Source organism: Microcaecilia unicolor, chromosome 2 (genome assembly GCF_901765095.1).
Source record: "Microcaecilia unicolor chromosome 2, aMicUni1.1, whole genome shotgun sequence".
In the NCBI taxonomy this organism is placed as follows: Eukaryota; Metazoa; Chordata; class Amphibia; order Gymnophiona; family Siphonopidae; genus Microcaecilia; species Microcaecilia unicolor.
In genome coordinates, this window is record NC_044032.1 from 321843712 (window position 1) to 321865733 (window position 22022).

Consider the following 22022-nt stretch of genomic DNA (forward strand, 5'->3'; position numbering starts at 1 on the left):
TCTGGGGCTCCACGCAAAATCTCACCTCGTGGGGTATCCTTGATCATGAGGAAGGTTAGAAATCAGCCTACAACTACAAGGGGGGAACTTGTCAATGATCTCAAGGCAGCTGGGACCACTGTCACCACGAAAACCATTGGTAACACATTACGACATAACGGATTGCAATCCTGCAGTGCCCGCAAGGTCCCCCTGCTCCGGAAGGCACATGTGACGGCCCGTCTGAAGTTTGCCAGTGAACACCTGGATGATGCCGAGAGTGATTGGGAGAAGGTGCTGTGGTCAGATGAGACAAAAATTGAGCTCTTTGGCATGAACTTAACTCGCCGTGTTTGGAGGAAGAGAAATGCTGCCTATGACCCAAAGAACACCGTCCCCACTGTCAAGCATGGAGGTGGAAATGTTATGTTTTGGGGGTGTTTCTCTGCTAAGGGCACAGGACTACTTCACCGCATCAATGGGAGAATGGATGGGGCCATGTACCGTACAATTCTGAGTGACAACCTCCTTCCCTCCGCCAGGGCCTTAAAAATGGGTCGTGGCTGGGTCTTCCAGCATGACAATGACCCAAAACATACAGCCAAGGCAACAAAGGAGTGGCTCAGGAAGAAGCACATTAGGGTCATGGAGTGGCCTAGCCAGTCACCAGACCTTAATCCCATTGAAAACTTATGGAGGGAGCTGAAGCTGCGAGTTGCCAAGTGACAGCCCAGAACTCTTAATGATTTAAAGATGATCTGCAAAGAGGAGTGGACCAAAATTCCTCCTGACATGTGTGCAAACCTCATCATCAACTACAGAAGACGTCTGACCGCTGTGCTTGCCAACAAGGGTTTTGCCACCAAGTATTAGGTCTTGTTTGCCAGAGGGATTAAATACTTATTTCCCTCTGCAGAATGCAAATAAATTCATATACTTTCCACAATGTGATTTTCCGGATTTAATTTGTGATGTGCTATCTCTCACTGTTACCAATAACCTACCCTTCAATTATGGGCTGCTCATGTCTTTGTCAGTGGGCAAACTTACAAAATCAGCAAGGGATCAAATACTTATTTCCCCCACTGTATTTAAAAGAATTAGCTCACCGCAAGGGGAAATCTCGTCCCCAATCTGCACACAATTATGCAGACGAAGCCAACGCCTCCGATTTCGCCAAATTCAACCGGAAACCTGCATAATCTTCATACTCCCGGAAAGTCTCTAGTAACACCTGAAGAGCTTGTAAGATGTACCAAAAGGTCATCTGCATAGGCAGCAATTTTAAAGCAACAACGGCCTACTTGAACTCCCCGAATCAGGGGATTTTCAATGATATCCCGAACAAGAGGGTCCAAAGTCAGTACAGAAAGAAGTGGCGACAAAGGACATCCCTGCCTTGTTCCTCTTTGTATCAGAAAGCTCTCAGATTCCAGTCCAGTAACCCAAATCTTGGCTTTAGGATTAGAGTACAATATTTTGACCGCTGAAACGAACCGCCCTGCAAACACATATGCTTCCAGTGAGGCAAAAAGAAAATCCTAGTGCACCTGGTCAAAGACCTTTTCCACATCAAAGCTGATCAGTAACGACTGCAGCTGCCGCTGTCAGCCAAATTCTAAAGATGTCAACATTTGTATCAAATTTTTTGCCACTGATCTCCCACCTACAAAGCAAACTTGGGATTCATGCACTAAACCAGGTAGATAACGCCCATTCTGTTAGCCATTATCTTAGCCAACACCTTCACTTCATAATTTAACAAGGATATGAGCCGGTAGAAAGCCAATTCCACCAGATCCTTCCCGGGTTTAGGTAGAACTATGATTTGCGCTGAGGCAAGAGTAGGTGGCATTTGTTCTAACTCCACCATTTTATTCAAACACCTCATGATCGGGGCTACTATTTCTGCACCCATTAACTTATAAAATTCCGCTTGAAGGCCATCGGGACTCGGGTTTTTTTGTAAAGGGCTCCTAGCTATAACCAAAGCCACCTCTTCTTTCTGAATTGGGGCGTTAAGGCATGCGATCGCCGACTGTGTAAGAGAAGGTAAATTTAATTCCCCAAGTACATCTGCTGGGAAGGCCTTCTTCCTGCAGAGTAGAGTACAATAATAATCCCTAAAAGCCTTACTAATCTCTTCATCTGACCTTAACTGACCTCCTTTACCATCACTAAGGAGGGGATGCACTAAAGTCGTCGTTAGAGCCGTTCCGTACCGAATTCCATAGCGATTCGGTAGGGAACGGCTATGCATGAAGTACATAAGTAATGCCATACTGGGAAAAGCAAGGGTCCATCGAGCCCAGCATCCTGTCCACGACAGCGGCCAAGTCCAGGCCAAGGGCACCTGGCAAGCTTCCCAAACGTACAAACATTCTATACATGTTATTCCTGGAATTGTGGATGTTTCCCAAGTCCATTTAGTAGCGGTTTATGGACTTGTCCTTTAGGAAACCGTCCAACCCCTTTTTAAACTCTGCTAAGCTAACCGCCTTCACCACTTTCTCCGCAACGGAATTCCAGAGTTAGCAACGAATTCCAGAGTAGGAAAGGGAATGCAAATGAGCTGCTCATTGCAGCTCACTTGCATTCTCTAATCCTTTGTAAAACCGTCGGATAATAGGCCGGTAGAGGCATGCGCAGAGCAGCCAAGCATTTTGCTGGCTGCTCTGCGCATGCCAAGGACGTTTTTTTTTTTTTAAACGCGTCCTTTATGGACGTCCTTGCCCCCCCCCCCCCCCCGCCCGAGGTCGCCGCCGCTCCCCCCTCTCCCCACTGCATTGAAATCAGAACTTTATGCAGCCCTGGCCCCCCTCCCTTCCTTCAAATGACAGCTTCCCTGCCATCTTCCGCCCCCCCCCCCACCCGAGGTCGTCGCCTCCACCCGCCCCCCTCCTGCCACCGGGCCCTCACAGCACCTTTCACCTCCATGTGAAGGCGCTGCACTGGCAACAACAGCTGATCGCCTCTCGGGACTTCCCTCCTTTCCTCCCTGGCCCGCCCTTGTCTGATGTCATACGAGGGCAGGCCAGGGAGGAAAGGAGGGAAGTCCGGAGAGGCGATCAGCTGTTGTTGCCGGTGCAGCGCCTTCACACGAGGTGAGAGGCGCTGTGAGGGCCCTGTGGCAGACGGAGGGGAGCGGCGGCAGCGACCTCAGGGGGGGGCGTTGGGGGTAGGGCCACGGGGGGCGGAGGAAGGCAGGGAAGCTGTCATTTCAAGGAAGGAAGGGAGGGGGGCCGGGGCTGCGTAAAGTTCTGATTTCAATGCAGCGGGGAGCAGCGGCGGAGACCTCGGGTGGGGGGGGGCAAGGCCGTCCATAAAGGACGCTCCTTATGAGCACTTGGTCGTTTTTGCCCCCTCCCAATTTTTTTTTTTTTTTTCTTTTTTACATTTTATAAGTTTTCCAAGCCTGCGCAGCCCCAATGAAAAGTACAGACCTCTTGTTAGATTTCCCAGCGTTTTCCAGCGTTAGGGCAAGCGGAAAAGCTTAGTGCATCTCATTTCAATAGGGTTTCTACACAATTTGCTCATCTGCATTCCGTTTGCGTTAGCTGCTACCGTCGTTGGGAAAAAGTATTTAGTGCATGCCAGGGTTTACTACTTGCTCGTTAATGGCTCGTAAAGTTTAGTGCATCTGGCCCTAAGTGTAAGAACTCTGCGCTCGTCCCCTTTAGGGTGAATAAGCCTTGCCATTAAGCCTCCCTCTTCGTTGCCATAGCAATGTAACTGGTAACGATAGTATAATTGGGACTTCAATGCCCGGCTATGTAAAAGCTCATTTAAAGACGTCTGCAATCATCCATTGTTTATGAGCCTCCGCATGTGTTAAACCAAATTGCTTCCGTGCCTGGCACAACTGTGAGCCCAATCTCAAAATGTCTCTATCCCTAACTTTCTTAACATGATGTTAGTAGCTGATAATTTCTACCCGCAGCACCGCTTTCGCTGCTTCCCAAAACAAATAGGGTCTCCCTCATGTCTGCATTCTGCAGTGCATAACTTTCCCAAACATCTATTAGTTTTTCTCTAAATATTACATCCTTATACAAGTCCAAAGGAAACATCCAACGCCTAAGGCCTGTATCTCTAGTATTAGCCTTCTAGTCCATCCACACCCAGGCATGATCCGAAATAACATATGGTCCAATTTCTACCTTAGAGGCTTCACTAAACAATCTCCTTGAAATCAACAAGTAATCTATACGTGTCTGGGTCAAATGCGCTCTCGAACAGTGTGTATAATCCCTGTCCAAGGGGTGTAATACCCGTCAAACATCCACCAAGTCTAACAACTGACTCGAGTGAAGCAAACCCGTATTAAGATGGTAGGGCGAAGATTGTTTGGGGAGTGATCGGTCCAGATAGGGGTCCCAAACTGCATTGAAATCTCCCACCATCAGCTCCATATGCTGATATCTTATCAGGAGATCAGACAACTTTTGATAAAAAAAATTCATACTGATTAGGGGCATATATATTGCATATAAGCACTTTCCGATGGTTAATGACTGCCTCTACCAGCAGGTCCACTGCCAGTGGTTTGACTGTTCCTGCTATCCCTTTTTTAAACAAAATAGCAAACCCCCCCCCCCCCCTTTCTTCTTCTGGGCCGGGGCCGCCACACACTGCCCAACCCACCAGGTTTGGAGTTTAGCATGTTCCAAGTTAAGATGAGTCTCCTGAAGTAGAGCAATATCCACCCTATTTCTATGCAAATGCTGCAATATCTTGGACCTCTTTATTGGAGAATTTATCCTCCCTACATTCCATGTAATCACTTTTACCATTGCATTGTTATATTAAATATCATTGTATACACAATCAATATCTGAATTCCAGGAGGGATGTCCCAGCGAGCATCCCCCTCCCAAGACCACAGTCTCCCAGTCCCCAAGCCAGCCCACAGCTTCCAATCATACTCTTCTTGTCATACCTCCAATTCTATTATGCCCCTTAACCCTGCACAACAAACCAAATCGTCCTCAACCCATACCCTCTCTTTCCCTTCCCTCACCCCCCCCCCCTTCCCTTTCTCTCAGTCCCAAAAGATCTCATTCCCCCCACAGGAACTAGCACTTGTAACGTCTTCCCTGCATAACCCCCAACAACATAACTGGTATTAAATCTTCAAACCCCACATTCCCGCCAACAACAACAAAAAAAAATCCCCACTTTCCCATATCCATACATATAGACATTGTGTTCATTTTCATCTAACATGTTCCATATCCACCTGTATAGACACTATGTGTATTCATTTTCATCCAATATTAATAACCAACTAGGTATGTTAGAGCTGCACCTAAATAGTCCTATCAAGTTACCCTGCAAAAGAAAGGGGAAGAAAAAAAAAAAAAGAAACCTCAACAAGAATTATGTATGTATTGTAAGTGCCTGTTAGCCCCGCTCTAATAATTTCAGGTAATATATTGGCTACCTAAGCAGTCTAACGGGTAGTCTCAATTAAATCACAGATGCAGTAAGATCCTTTTTCTGAAGACTCCATGTCAGTCTATTCGTATGCAGAAGAAGGGGAACACTGTATAGGCCCACAAAACCTCACCAATGCTCCTCTTCCCTCCCTGTCGAACCTTAGGGAGTCTACTCAGCTCCCCGAATCCCCAATCAACTAGGGGAAGCCAGAACTAAACCACTGATGACTCTAGAGAAATACTCCATTTGGTCCCCAGTATCTATGGCTTCCTGGGTGTTCAAGTACATCTTTTAGCATTGCAATCCATCAGTCATTGTTATATCCAAAGGTATAAGGAATATATGGAAAACAAAAAAAACTCAACAGTTCACTGCAGATTCTAAGCCTGCTATCTTCCACTTACATTGTGTTTCCTCAAGTACCATATTCAAATGTACAAGTCTCTAGAGTACAAGGCAAAAACACTTTCATGACTTCTAACAGGTAGGTATGATTCGTAGAAGCCAGTCCATCATCCTTTAGTAATCTCCTTCGCTGTCCCGGGTGTTCTCTCTCCCTCTATACGAACTAGAAACGCCTGAGCGTCTTCCACCACATCAAAGGCTCGGGTATCTCCATTAAGAGTAATCTTCAGGGTGGCAGGATAAAGCAGGGCGAAAGAAACTTTGAGCGGGTGTAATTTCGAGCATATGGGGGTAAATCTTTTCCTCTTTGCTGCCACCCCTGTGGAGTAATCCTGAAAACATTTCACAGCATGATTTTCAAAGCTCAGGATTATACCCATCCTCAACTCCTGCAAAATTGCCTGCTTATGTATATAGTTTAGAACATGAAGCATGACCACCCTAGGTCTAGTCTGCTCGTCTCTCCGGGGTCCCATCTGATGAGCTCTCTATCCACAGTGGCCCCGAGGAGTCTGGGAAATGAAGTTCTTTAGAAAGCCAGCATTCTAAACAGCCAACGAGCTCGTCCTTTTTCGATTCTGGCAAGCCAACTAAATGTAGATTATTTCGGCGGGACCTGTTTTCTAGGTCATCCACCTTCACTTCCAAAGCAGTTAGCTGATTCTTAATTAAGGTCTGTGTCTCCTCCACCACGGTCACCCTGTCTTCCACCTCACTTGTGAACGTCAAACATGCTGCATAGTCCCGCACCAGATCTTCTAGCTGGGTATGTAGCCTCTCCAATTTCGTATCTATAAGCGCCAGTCTACGCTTTAGTAGGTCTTCCATTACCGAAGACATCTCCGCAGTGATTTCTGCAATCCACATGGAAGACACTGTGTGTCCCGCTGGGCTCGGGAGCACCGCCATCTTGTCCTCTACAGGCATGCCACGGACTTTATCTTTGTCTTCATGCACACCGCGTCACCATTCCTTGCCACCTCTCACCTCGCCTGTTCCCAAGATGTTATCTATGACTTCTCTCTCTCCAAAGTAACTTCTTGGGGTTTAGGATATTATTTAGTGCTGGAGGGTCCGCAGGAAGCCGGAGCAGTTCTGTTCAGCAACTTCCTTCGGTCATGAAGTCACGTGCCTCAGCTACGTTTGTTTTTAAAATTTTTATTAAATTTGCAGTTCAGCATGATTATTAACATGGTAACAAGTAGGTCACTGGGTAGGATATTTATAAGACACATTGAGTGATTTGGTATTGCTTTTTTTTGTAGGTGAACAATTTGAATTATTTTATAGAACTGTCATTTGTTGATGGGAACACACTGTTAAGAGGTTTGTCCCTGAGGAAGTCTGAGTGCAAAACAGCAGGCTACCATAGGGACAAGGAAGGACAGACGTGTTTTATTGAAACCATTCATATTAAAATAACAGTTTATTGATATGGCAAAATGATAAATTACAGTATTGTAAAGCTAAGCTCAGTGTTGAAAATATAATGTTTAATAGTGGAGGTTTTTATTGACCTATGAGTGATAAATGAGTTGCTATTTGAGCCACTATATAGATGGCCATAAATTATGGTCAAATCAGGTTGACCTGTGACTACCAAGGTCTTTACTTTCAGTTGAACCAATTGGGTTTATTGGTGTAGTCAGGGCAGGAGTGATCCCCAGTTCTTGCCCATGTCAGCTCTATTCTCAAAATGACTACTTTAACTTATGGCTGTCTTGTGAGATTTGCCACTAGAGGTTATGGCAGCCATTTTGAGAGCAGAGCCATCATGGGCACGAGTGACTGGGGATACTCCTATCCTGACTACACCCCTAGACTTCCAGAGATTATAAGATAGGCTTGAGGGGAGGCAACTCCTATTTGGAGGGAGGGAGACAAAACAGGACAAAGCACAAATGTTTGGCTTCCACTGGAAACATGTAGGTTCAGCTGAAACCATTCCTGTAGCCTTTTGACCGAAACCAGGCAGAAAAAGGATTTTGGGCCACTTTTGGCACCAAAACCGAAATTCTTTCAGCCTCTAAAAATAATTTCTATTCTGTTTCCAGTTGGCTGTTTCTTAGTATTTCAGGGGAAGATGCACAAAGCTTACTGTACTTGCAACATTTGCTTTAGACTGGTTGTAGCCGGTCTAAAGCAAACATTATTTAGCATCTAATGTACATTCTCCGAGGACAAGCAGGCTGCTTGTTCTCACTGATGGGTGACGTCCTCGGCAGCCCCTCCAATCGGAATCTTCCTAGCAAAGTCCTTTGCTAGCTCTCGCGCGCCCGCGCGCACCGCGCATGCGCGGCCGTCTTCCTGCCCGAAACCGGCTCGAGCCGGCCAGTCTTCTTTCGTCCGCACTCGGTACGGCTGTGTTTTTTGCCGTGTTGAGCCCCGGAGAGTCGACCTCGCGCGTCCGTTATCTAATCGACGTGTTTTTTCTTAGGAAAAGTTTCTTTTCGTTCGGAAAGTGCTCCGGAAACCCCCTTGGGTTTCGTTTGCCCCTTCCCGTATTTCCAGTTTTTGCCCCGGTAAGTTTTCTTTCGTTGTCGGGGTAGGCCTCTTTTCGGCCTCGGTCGAGATTTTTCTCCCTTAAAGTTTTGGTGCTCCAAATTCGTCATTTCGGATTTTGACTTCGCCGGCGTGATTTTCCGCCCATGACATCGAAGCCTCCAGCGGCTTCAAGAAGTGCACCCAGTGCGCCCGGGTAATCTCGCTCACTGATAGGCACTCTTCGTGTCTTCAGTGTCTGGGGGCCGAGCACCGTCCCCAGAACTGTAGTCTGTGTTCCCTCTTACAAAGGCGGACTCAAGTAGCGAGATTGGCCCAGTGGAACGTTTTGTTCTCGGGCTCTTCGTCGGCATCGGCACCGGGGTCATCGTGTGCATCGACGTCATCAGCGTCCAGACCTTCTTCCTTGGCTGCCAGTGCATCGAGGCATCGGCCCTCTGCATCGGCGCCGACACATCGGATAGCTGCATCGACGTCGGTGGTACCGGGACCTCGTCTCCTGATGTCGTCGGACGGTGGTGCATCGAGTGGAGTGCAGGTGAGGGCTGTCCATTCCCCTGCTGGTGGCGGTGAGCCCTCGGGTGGGTCTCCTCCTACCCTGAGGGCTCCTGCGGTACAGTCCCCCCGAGACCGACCTCCTTCGGCCTCGGCCCCGAGGAAGCGACGGCTGGATTCTACGTCCTCCTCGTCGGTGCCGGGGAGCTCCGGTGACATGCTTCGGAAGAAGTCGAAGAAGCATCGACACCGGTCCCCTCCCCGCGTCGGCACCGAGAGCTCTGGGTCGCCGAGGGAGTCGGCACCCAGCAGGCATCGGCACCGAGAGGACCGCTCACCCTCTGTTCAGGAGGTGTCGATGCGCTCCACTCTGGACAGCCCGGAACAGCCTCCACGCCCGGAACAGGTTTCTGACGTCGACGCCTGCATCGACCTCCATGCCTTTCTCTGCAGCCGCTCTGAACGAGAGCCTCCGGGCCGTTCTCCCAGAGATTCTGGGAGAGCTGTTGCGCCCTACCCCTCCGGTACCGCGGTGCTTGCGCCTCCGGTACCGTCGAGCGTGGCGCCGGCTGGCCCATCGCCCGGGGTGAGGTCCCCGACGTCGGTACCGCGTGCGGTGCCGACTGCGGCCACCTCCCAGGAGGGCTCCCCGACTACGTCGGCGGAGGGAGCTTCGCCGATGTGGGCGAGGGAGTCTACCTCTCGACGCCCCCATCGTGGACGTGGCTCCACGGAGTCGAGCCGGGCACGGTTGCAGACGCAGGTCCGTGAACTTGTCTGACACCGAGGGTGAGGCCTCGTGGGAGGAAGAAGAAGACCCCAGATATTTCTCTGACGAGGAGTCTGAGGGTCTACCTTCTGATCCCACTCCCTCTCCTGAAAGACAGCTTTCTCCTCCTGAGAGTCTGTCTTTTGCTTCCTTTGTCCGGGAGATGTCTACGGCCATCCCCTTCCCGGTGGTTGTGGAGGACGAGCCCAGGGCTGAAATGTTTGAGCTCCTGGACTATCCTTCTCCACCTAAGGAAGCGTCCACTGTTCCCCTGCACCATGTCCTCAAAAAGACATTGCTGGCGAACTGGACCAAGCCTTTAACTAATCCCCACATCCCCAAGAAGATCGAGTCCCAGTACCGGATCCATGGGGACCCAGAGCTGATGCGCACTCAGTTGCCTCATGACTCTGGAGTTGTGGATCTGGCCCTAAAGAAGGCTAAGAGTTCTAGGGAGCATGCTTCGGCGCCCCCGGGCAAAGACTCTAGAACCTTAGACTCCTTTGGGAGGAAGGCCTACCATTCCTCTATGCTCGTGGCCAAAATTCAGTCTTACCAGCTCTACACGAGCATACACATGCGGAATAATGTGCGACAGTTGGCGGGCTTGGTTGATGCTCTTCCCCCTGAGCAAGCCAAGCCTTTTCAGGAGGTGGTCAGGCAGCTGAAGGCGTGCAGAAAATTCCTGGCCAGAGGAGTTTATGACACTTTTGATGTTGCGTCCAGGGCCGCTGCTCAAGGTGTGGTGATGCGCAGGCTCTCATGGCTGCGTGCCGCCGACCTGGAGAATAGAATCCAGCAGCGGATTGCGGACTCGCCTTGCCGTGCGGACAATATTTTTGGAGAAAAAGTCGAGCAGGTGGTAGAGTCTCTCCACCAGCGGGACACCGCATTCGACAAGTTCTCCCGCCGGCAGCCTTCAGCTTCTACCTCTACAGGTAGACGATTTTTTCGGGGGAAGGAAGACTGTTCCCTATACTTCTGGTAAGCGTAGGTACAATCCTCCTTCCCGACAGCCTGCGGCCCAGGCTAAGCCCAGCGCGCTCGCTCTCGTCAGCAGCGTGCGCCTCAGCAAGGCCCCGCGGCTCCCCAGCAAAAGCAAGGGGCGAGCTTTTGACTGGCTCCAGCAGAGCATAGCCGACATCCAAGTGTCAGTGTCGGGCGACCTGCCAGTCGGAGGGAGGTTGAAAGCTTTTCACCAAAGGTGGCCTCTCATAACCTCCGATCAGTGGGTTCTGCAAATAGTCCGGCAAGGATACACCCTCAATTTGGCCTTCAAACCTCCAAATTGTCCACCGGGAGCTCAGTCTTACAGCTTCCAGCACAAGCAGGTACTTGCAGAGGAACTCTCCGCCCTTCTCAGCGCCAATGCGGTCGAGCCCGTGCCATCCGGGCAAGAAGGGCTGGGATTCTATTCCAGGTACTTCCTTGTGGAAAAGAAAACAGGGGGGATGCGTCCCATCCTAGACCTAAGGGCCCTGAACAAATATCTCGTAAAAGAAAAGTTCAGGATGCTTTCCCTGGGCACCCTTCTCCCCATGATTCAGCAAAACGATTGGCTATGCTCTCTGGACTTGAAGGATGCCTACACACACATCCCGATACTGCCAGCTCACAGGCAGTATCTGCGATTTCAGTTGGGCACACGCCACTTCCAGTACTGTGTGCTACCCTTTGGGCTCGCCTCTGCGCCCAGGGTGTTCACAAAGTGCCTAGCTGTGGTAGCAGCGGCACTTCGCAGGCTGGGGGTGCATGTGTTCCCATATCTCGACGATTGGCTGGTGAAGAACACATCCGAGGCAGGAGCCCTGCAGTCCATGCAGATGACTATTCGCCTCCTGGAGCTACTGGGGTTTGTGATAAATTATCCAAAGTCCCATCTTCTCCCAGTGCAGAAGCTCGAATTCATAGGAGCTCTGCTGGATTCTCTGACGGCTCGCGCCTATCTCCCAGAGGCGAGGGCCAACAACTTGTTGTCCCTCGTCTCGCGGGTGCGAGCGTCCCAGCAGATCACAGCTCGGCAGATGTTGAGATTGCTGGGCCACATGGCCTCCACAGTCCATGTGACTCCCATGGCCCGTCTTCACATGAGATCTGCTCAATGGACCCTAGCCTCCCAGTGGTTTCAGGCTGCTGGGGGTCTAGAAGACGTGATCCACCTGTCCACGAGTTTTCTCGAATCCCTGTATTGGTGGACAATCTGGTCCAATTTGACTCTGGGACGTCCTTTCCAAATTCCTCAGCCACAAAAGTGCTGACAACGGATGCGTCTCTCCTGGGGTGGGGAGCTCATGTCGATGGGCTTCACACCCAAGGAAGCTGGTCCCTCCAGGAACGCGGTCTACAGATCAATCTCCTGGAGTTGCGAGCGATCTGGAACGCTCTGAAGGCTTTCAGAGATCGGCTGTCCCACCAAATTATCCAAATTTCAGACAGACAACCAGGTTGCCATGTACTATGTCAACAAGCAGGGGGGCACCGGATCTCGCCCCCTGTGTCAGGAAGCCGTCAGCATGTGGCTCTGGGCTCGCCGTCAAGGCATGGTGCTCCAAGCCACATATCTGGCAGGCGTAAACAACAGTCTGGCCGACAGGTTGAGCAGGATTATGCAACCTCACGAGTGGTCGCTCAACTCCCGAGTAGTGCGCCAGATCTTCCAAGCGTGGGGCACCCCCTTGGTGGATCTCTTCGCATCTCGTGTGAACCACAAAGTCCCTCAGTTCTGTTCCAGGCTTCAGGCCAGCGGCAGACTGGCATCGGATGCCTTCCTCCTGGATTGGGGGGAAGGCCTGTTGTATGCTTATCCTCCCATTCCTCTGGTGGGGAAGACTTTGTTGAAACTCAAACAAGACCGAGGCACCATGATTCTGATTGCTCCTTTTTGGCCGCGTCAGATCTGGTTCCCTCTTCTTCTGGAGTTATCCTCCGAAGAACCGTGGAGATTGGAGTATTTTCCGACCCTCATCACGCAGAACGAAGGGGCTCTTCTGCATCCCAGCCTCCGGTCCCTGGCTCTCACGGCCTGGATGTTGAGAGCGTAGACTTTGCCTCTTTGGGTCTGTCAGAGGGTGTCTCCCGCGTCTTGCTTGCTTCCAGGAAAGATTCCACCAAGAGGAGTTACTTCTTTCTGTGGAGGAGGTTTGCCGTCTGGTGTGACAGCAAGGCCCTAGCTCCTCGCTCTTGTCCTACACAGACCCTGCTTGAATACCTTCTGCACTTGTCTGAGTCTGGTCTCAAGACCAACTCTGTAAGAGTTCACCTTAGCGCAATCAGTGCATACCATTACCATGTGGAAGGTAAGCCGATCTCGGGACAGCCTTTAGTTGTTCGCTTCATGAGAGGTTTGCTTTTGTCAAGCCCCCTGTCAAGCCTCCTACAGTGTCATGGGATCTCAATGTCGTTCTCACCCAGCTGATGAAACCTCCTTTTGAGCCACTGAATTCCTGCCATCTGAGGTACTTGACCTGGAAGGTCATTTTCTTGGTGGCAGTTACTTCAGCTCGTAGGGTCAGTGAGCTTCAGGCCCTGGTAGCCCAGGCTCCTTACACCAAATTTCATCGTACAGAGTAGTCCTCCGCACTCACCCTAAGTTCTTGCCAAAGGTCGTGTCGGAGTTCCATCTGAACCAGTCAATTGTCTTGCCAACATTCTTTCCCCGTCCTCATTCCTGCCCTGCTGAACGTCAGCTGCACACATTGGACTGCAAGAGAGCATTGGCCTTCTACCTGGAGCGGACCCAGCCCCACAGACAGTCCGCCCAATTGTTTGTTTCTTTTGATCCCAATAGGAGGGGAGTGGCTGTAGGGAAACGCACCATATCCAATTGGCTAACAGATTGCATTTCCTTCACTTACGCCCAGGCGGGGCTGGCTCTTGAGGGTCATGTCACGGCTCATAATGTTAGAGCCATGGCTGCGTCGGTAGCCCACTTGAAGTCAGCCTCCATTGAAGAAATTTGCAAAGCTGCGACGTGGTCATCTGTCCACACATTCACATCTCATTACTGCCTGCAGCAGGATACCCGACGCGACAGTCGGTTCGGGCAGTCAGTTCTTCAGAACCTGTTTGGGCTTTAGGATCCAACTCCACCCCCCGAGGGCCCTGTTTGTTCTGTTCCAGGCTGCACTCTCAGTTAGTTGGTAAATTTTTTAGGTCAATCTCAGTTATGTCCTCGCCGTTGCGAGGTCCTATTGACCATGGTTGTTGTTTTGAGTGAGCCTGGATGCTAGGGATACCCCATCAGTGAGAACAAGCAGCCTGCTTGTCCTCGGAGAAAGCGAATGCTACATACCTGTAGAAGGTATTCTCCGAGGACAGCAGGCTGATTGTTCTCACAAACCCGCCCGCCTCCCCTTTGGAGTTGTGTCTTCCCTTGAACTGTATTGTCTTGCTACATACTGGACTGGCCGGCTCGAGCCGGTTTCGGGCGGGAAGACGGCCGCGCATGCGCGAGAGCTAGCAAAGGACTTTGCTAGGAAGATTCCGATTGGAGGGGCTGCCGAGGACGTCACCCATCAGTGAGAACAATCAGCCTGCTGTCCTCGGAGAATACCTTCTACAGGTATGTAGCATTCGCTAAGGGGTTCTGTGTGGCTTTAACTGTTCGTCGTAGCAGCTACTGATAATCCAGTGTAAATATATTACAACGAGTTCATCAGTATTCAAATGAGCATTCTGTGTGAATCCTGCAGGGGTCTGTGCTGGGACCGCTGCTTTTTAACATATTTATAAATGACCTACAGATGGGAGTAACCGGTGAGGTAATTAAATTCACAGATGACACAAAGTTATTCAGGGTCGTCAAGTCGCAGGAGGAGTGTGAAAGATTACAGGAGGACCTAGCGAGACTGGGGGATTGGGCGTCCAAATGGCAGATGAAGTTCAATGTTGACAAGTGCAAAGTGATGCATGTGGGTAAGAGAAACCTGAATTACAGCTATGTCATGCAAGGTTCCGCGTTAGGAGTCATGGACTGTTACGTCTGGGGAAGTGAGCCCTTGTGTCCCGGCTGAGCACGGCAAAGATGGAGCAGCACCGCACTCGGTCAGGCAGCCAGACAACCCCAAGCTTCACCTGGGAAGCGACCACCGTTCCCCGGGAGTTGAGCCCCCAGGTGCAGGCGGCCACCAGGACATCTGGAACCGGCGGGGTGTACGGCCACCAACCAGACAGGCGGGGGAACTGACACAGTCCAAGGACCAGGAAGACAGCAAAACAACAGAGTAGACAGGAGGCAGTCCAAGGTCTGGGCAGGCAGCAACACAGCAGAGTAGTCAGGAAACAATCCGAGGTCTGGGCAGGCAGCAACACAGCAGAGTAGTCAGGAAATAATCCAAGGGTCAAAACACAGGATACAGGATAACCGGTACAGAACACAGACAGGAACTACAACCTCTAGAGCAATAGAAGCCGAAGCAAGGATTGACTGGAGGCAGGGCTTTAAATAGTGTAGGAAACAGTCTAAAACATGTGCAGCTGATTCATGATGGCAGCCTCCTTCAGAAGAGATGCTCTACGCCCAAATATGTACTTCCTTCCTGAGGCTGCCTATCACCAAGATGGCCGCCCTCAGAGGCTGATCAAACTGCACCTCCCAAGATGGCCACCGCCACAACTGAACCAACCAAGATGGCCACCGCCAGGAGCATCCAGTTAGGAGTGTAACACGGACCTAGAAAGGGATCTGGGAGTCATTGTTGATAAGACGTTAAAAACTTCTGCTCAGTGTGCTGCACAGAATGTTGAGTATTATTAGGAAAGGGAAAACAAACACGAGGATGTTATAATGCCGTTGTATCGCTCCATGGTGCGACCGCACCTCGAGTATTGTGTCCAATTCTGGTTGCCACATCTCAAAAACAGATGTAAAGGAATTAGAGAAGGTGCAGAGAAGGGCGAAGAAAATGGTAAAAGGAATGGAACGACTTTCTATGAGGAAAGGCTGAGAAGGTTAGGGCTCTTCAGCTTGGAGAAAAGGTGGCTGAGGGGTGATATGATAGAAGTCTACAAGATAATGAGCGGATTAGAGCGGACAGATGTGAAGCTGTTGTTTACACTTTCAAACAACAACAAAACCAGGGGACACAAGATGAAGCTAGAATATGGTAGATTTAAAACAAATAGGAGAGGGTGACATCATGTCCGTGTGAGGTTGCAATCCACGACCTCTCCGGCTCCCAACCTTCTCCATAGCCTTGAATACGGAACCCCCCGAGCTGTAAACTGCACTTATAGCTGCCGAAAGACACCGCGCGGCTGGCGAAAAACCCACATCTCCCCCGACGGCGCAATGGCAACGAAAATCGCGCACAAAGATAAGCTCCGCAGTAGGGGAGGGGAAGACAAGATGGCGCCGCCCGCAAGCCCGCCCGACCCGACGATGTCGTCGGCATGATGGCCACCGCCAGGAGCATCCAGTTAGGAGTGTAACACGGACCTAGAAAGGGATCTGGGAGTCATCGTTGAAATCACTGCAGAGATGTCCACAGTGATGGAAGATCTGCTGGAATGGCCACTCTTCCCCATAGATAAGAAGCTGGAAAAAGTGCAGGTTCAGCTGTCGGACCTTTCAAGAGATTGCGCTGCATTCCAGACACGAGTGAGTGAAGTCAAAGACAGAGTGGCGGTGGTAGAGGGCTCACAAACCTCTTTTCAGAAAAAAACTGCAGGAGATGGAGGACAAAATTGAAGACCTGGAAAACAGGTCCAGAAGGAATATTATCCGTATGGTAGACCTGCCAGAAATTGTAGGAGAGTGGGGCTTTGGAGGCCTTTTTGACTCAGTGGATTACAGCAAAACTACATCTCCCAGAATCCCTGGGGCGCATCGGCTGGGCACAAAAACGACTGTCGTAAATAAGCCCCGAGTAGTAATTATGCGGTTCCTGAATTATGCCCAGAAACAAGAAGTTCTGCAGCTGCTCCGATCTGGTAGTGCCTTAACATATGAAGGAACACCGATTCGTTGCTTCCAAGATTACTCTGCAGGGGTGGCAGCCAAACGCCACATGTTCTCGGAGATATGTTCAAAACTTTTCCCCCAAAAAATCAGATTTGCTCTGCAATACCCCGCAAAGCTGCGTGTGACCTATAATGGCACCTCCAAAGTATACGAGACAGCAGGAGCGGCTCAGGAATTTTTAAAGCAGTTGGAGACAACAGCCCCCGCTGATCGTTGAGCAGCTAAAGGATTACAAATTGGTGAAGTGCGTTGTGGAGGCTGCAGGCTGTGTCCAGTAAGAAGCGCTGCTGCTAGTGCTTTAGTTCATTTAAATTAAAATAGCACCTTTGGGGACCACAGAGGAGCGGCAGCGCTTGGTCGTGGGGGGCCTGAAGCTTATGGACTGTTGCAGTTGGGATGTTAGATTTAAGAAGTTCAATGGAAGTTCCAAGGAGCAAAAGATTACGGAAGCAGCGTGGAAGACTCGGGCCCCCCCGGAGAAGAAGGTCTGGTATTGAAAAGACTGTTTGATAAGCGATTAGATAGACTTGGGGAGTTACCTTTAACTTTAACAAAATGGAGGAGGGCGGGAGAGACATAGGAAGTTAAGGTCCTAATGTGTGGGGCCTATCACAAAGGGAAGAGGGGTGGGTAGGGAGGGAGAGGGGGGGGTAGAGGTAGGCGGAACTGTGTTACCGGGTCTGGCATATATCTGGGAGGGGGCAGTGGCTCTGTTGGATAGTTATTTTTTGGTACTGTGTGAAGGGGGGCCCCCAAAGGAGCTATGGATGGAGCCTGGTTTGGATTGGGGATATGGGAAGTGAGTCTAGAGATTTGGGGGGAGAACATGGGGACAGAGGCTGGGCTGCCCCCTTGGGCCACAGAAGCATATACTCGAGGACATAATCGCCCTACCTAAACCCATACTAAAGTAAAAATTATATCCTGGAACGTAGGAGGGGGGTGAACTCGCCAATAAAACGCTCTTAAGATCCTGCAACAATTAAATAGGCAGAAGACAGATATTGCACTCCTGCAGCAGACTCACCTGAACCAGGTGGAACACGCCAAACTCAGTACCTGGTGGGTGGAGAGCTGTGTGGCAGCGCACGCACAAGGTAAAAAGGGAGGGGTGGCCATTTTGTTTCGGAAGGGGGTAGCCTCACAAATAAGTCTACTTTTGATCGATGCCGCCGGCCAATATGTTGTGTTGGAGGCGGTGGTTGAGCGGCTGAGACTGCTGATCTGCAATATATATGCCCCAAATAGTTACGATCGGAAATTCTTTCAAACAGTGACAAATTTCCTCTTAAAGCAACCACAAGCAGCGATAATCGTGGGGGGGGGGGGGGGGGGGGGATTTTAACACAGCCTGGGACCCCCACCTGGACAGGTCAGCCCCGGGAACCATTTCATCATACTATAATAATAGAGGCCTGCTGCAGATGAGCCAGTTGTTGGACCTGGTGGACGTGTGGCGCGTATTACACCCTGGAGAGAAAAACTACACTCACCTCTCACGGGCCCATTCGACTCAGTCACGAATTGATTATGTTTTGACATCACGCCCTTTGTTTGGGGAGGTTACAGCGGTGGAAATCGGGCCGTATGCAATATCGGACCATGCCTGGGTTGCGGTGGATTGGACGCCTAAGGGCACGATTAAGAGGGGACAGAGATGGCAGTTTCCCTATAGAGCTCTATACAGACCCAGTACTTAAAGGGTGATTGATGGCCGCCTGGGAAGCATATGCAGAACATAACCAAGAACATCAAGGGGACCCGGTTCTGTTCTGGGAGACAGCGAAAGCTATGCTTAGAGGCGAAATTATAAGCCATGCACATTATATACGGGTTACGCGGGATAGAGAGATCTTAAGATTGAGTAAGCAACTCTGCCAGGCGCGGAAGTGGTTTGGGGAGAGACACGAGGGTAGCCATAAGCAACAAGTATTAGAGCTACAAACAACTTTGAATGAACTCATACAGAGGAGGGTGTACAAATCCCAATTATACTACCGCTATATGCTTTACAAACATGGGAATCAAGCAGGCAAGTTGATGGCGAAGTTAATTAAACCACGGGGGGGGGGGGGGGGGGGGTGCTAGCACTATTCTTGCACTTCAACAACACGAGAGAGGGGGCCTACATACTACAGATCAGGCAATCTGTGACACTTTTCAGGCATTTTATAAGAAGTTATATGCACCGCCGGAGGACTTAGGGCTCTCTAGCCAGATGTACTTAGACAACCTTAACTTGCCGAGACTCACGCAAAGGGAAGTAGAACGCCTGAATCAGCCGATTACAGAGGAGGGGGTCACTCTGGTCATAACGCATAGCCCGCTATTGAAGGACCCAGCACCAGATGGTTTACGAGCAGAATTTTACAAGTTGCTAGGGAGTGGGGTAGTCCCTGACTTGACCAAGTTCTTAAATTACTTAATAGAAACAAAGGAGATGCCCCCAGAGTTGAATAGGGCTCAAATAATAGTTCTATTAAAGCCTGGGAGAGACCCCTTAGAACCGACTTCCTACCATCCTATATCCCTATTGAATTACGACGCGAAACTACTCGCAAAAATAATGGCGAATCGGCTGGCGAGTTTGCTGCCTCGACTGATCCACGAGAGCCAAGTTGACCTCCTTGGAACAAAGCGCCCGAGAAGGGATACCATCCCTGCTGGTGAGTTTCGATGCTGAAAAAGCGTTCGACAAAGTGCACTGGGAATTTCTTTTTGACACCTTGCAGTGTTATGGTTTTGCAGGGCGCTTTGTCGCAACGGTTCAAGTACTCTATGCCAACCCAAGTGCAACGTTGTGAGTCAATGGGCTGGAGTCTGCGAGCTACCCCATCAGGAGGGGTACGAGGCAGGGGTGCCCTTTGTCTCCGCTTCTTTTTGTTCTAGTTTTGGACCCCCTCATTAGAGAGATCATGGTGAACCCAATGATACAGGGGACCCACGTGGGCCCGCATACGAGATCATGGTGAACCCAATGATACAGGGGACCCGCGTGGGCCCGCATACGTTCAAAGTGGCAGCATTTGCAGACGACCTTCTGGTACACCTTACTAACCCGAGGGAATCCTTAGAGACCCTGTTAGAGGCGTTCTGTGAATATGGGGACTATGCGGGATTTCGGATAAACTTGGACAAGTCCGAGGCCCTGGCTTCCCCGGCAGTGCTCCAGGAAGACTGGGGACCGGCGTTTCCATTGCGGTGGCAAAAGAATCTTTCAAATACCTAGGAATCAAGCTTACAATGAACACTGCTGATATTTATCATTTAAATGTACACACACTGCTAGAGAACACTAAGGAAAAGTTGGATTCATGGATGAGCCTTCCCCTGTCATTAATGGGTCGGGTGAACCTCATAAAGATGGTGCTCTTCCCCCGCTGGTTGTATGTCTTGCAAACATTGCCCCTTTGTCTGCGGAAGAAAGATTTGAAACGGGTTACGCGCCTTTTCTGTCGCTTTTGCTGGGCAGGGAAGAAATCAAAATTAAGTCAGGATATATTAATTGGAGGGTGGAGGCAGGGAGGTATCGGGTTCCCAGACCTGTTTTTATATAATCAAGCATGCTTACTGTGGCATCTGTACGATTGGATTAACTCTACCCAATACTACACGCCTATAGATCTTGAACACGCCTTTTTTGCCCCTCACGACGTGTTGGCGTTGTTCCATTTGACTTCGGGCCAGATACCCCTCAGATTTAAAACTAGTACATTGCTTCATCCTCTCCGTGAGGCCTGGCAGTGGTGGATGGAGCAACTAGGGGGCCACCCACACACTACGGACCAAATCCCAATTATAGGCAATGCAGTATTCCCAGCAGGAACAGACAATCCAACTTTTGGAGCTTGGGGAAGGCGGGGCATTACCAAATTGGAGCATTTGCTACAGGAGAATGGGAATCTGTTGCCGTATGAGATCTTGCAGGATAGAGTAGGGGCCTCCTGGGGCAATAGATTTGCTTACACACAGCTTAAGCATTATATGAACTCCTTGCATCAGGCCTCTTTGACAGGTCGTCTGGGGGGAAAGATGCAGAGTTTTTTCAGTGAATTGATGACGGAAAGGCACTTGGTTTCTGATTTATATGGGGCCTTGGTCCGGCGCCGATCTAAGAGGCAATATGATGGTGTTAAGCGCAAATGGGAGCGGGACTTAGGGTTCTCACTAATGACATGGGATGTGGAGGCCACTTTTAAGGGAATCCGAACGTTGGTGATGGATGAAAGGCTGAGAGAATGTGGCTATCGAGTGGTCCTGCGAGGTTACATGTCCCAAGGCCCAGCTGGCTCACGTGGTGGGGCCCGAAACTTCGGCCTGCTCTAAGTGCGGGGGGGGGGGGGGGGTCCCGGCTCACTATACCACGCATTATAGCAGTGCCCGTTGGTGCGTACATTTTGGCAGCGGGTACGAGGATTCCTGATTCTGCTGGGGAATAAAATTCAGGGAATGGAGAGGCAGTTTTTGCTGGATCAACCCAGGGCTTTTGCCCCCCCTAAGCGCGCCTGCAGCTATGCTGTGTAGGAAGCTGAGTTTGGTGGCCCGAAAGTGCATACTGCAGTATTGGACCTCTACAGAAGCCCCTGCCTACTGGCATTGGCGCAATCAGGTGCACCTTTTGGCCACTTGGGAGGCTAGAGATGCAAAATTGTCCCCTAAACGTAAGACACAATTCCTAAAGATCTGGGCGCCCTATTTAAAAATCCTCAGCCCCAAGGGGCGCAGTTTGCTCCTCAATATACACTGAGGCTGGAGGAGTCGACAGTACGACCGGGGGTTGAACCCGGACACAGGAGATAGGATCTGCGTGTCTAGGGTGGGGAGAGGGGGGAGGGTGGGGGGGAAAGGGTTGACAAAGGTTCGTAATTGTTTGGGTTGAGTAAGGTTTTCGGTTAATTGCTGTTTACAATCGAAATGTTGGGCTGGGCAAGATGTTGATTTGTCAATAAAAGAGAGCCGAAATATAAATAGAAGAGGTGGGGGCGAAACACTTAAAAGATTGGTGACAGATTCCTGAGGGAAAAGTCCATTGAACATTAATTTTTTTTTTTGGGTGGGGGGGGGGTTGCCAGGTTCTTGAAGCCTGGATTGGCTGCTGTCAGAGACAGGATGCTGGGCTTGATGGACCCTTGGTCTTTTCCCAGTATGGCGGTGCTTATGTACAGAAAGGAGTGCCTACCTTTAATGTGCAAAATCTTCCACGAGGTCAGGAGCTATCTTTGTGTGATCAGTCCTGGGCTCGGGACTGTGATCAGTAGAATGTTTTAGGTACTGCTTCATTCACACCAATTTCTCTCTTTCCCAGATCAAAGACACACAGACAACACAAATGGGTTAGAAAGAATTTGAGTCATGTACCGTGTGCTTTCCCCACTTGTACTTTATCAAATTTCTATGCCTGTCCCAGGATCCAGCGTAGCTCTTGCTTCACTGTCCTGAACTTTGAGCAGGTCCACAAAGCAAGAACTCTTA

At 50.2% G+C, this 22022-nt stretch overlaps 1 protein-coding gene across 1 annotated transcript in view; it reads left to right on the top strand.

Moving 5' to 3' along the window:
- SMU1 (SMU1 DNA replication regulator and spliceosomal factor) overlaps positions 1-22022 on the top strand; it is a 399226-nt gene that overhangs the window by 313909 nt on the left and 63295 nt on the right.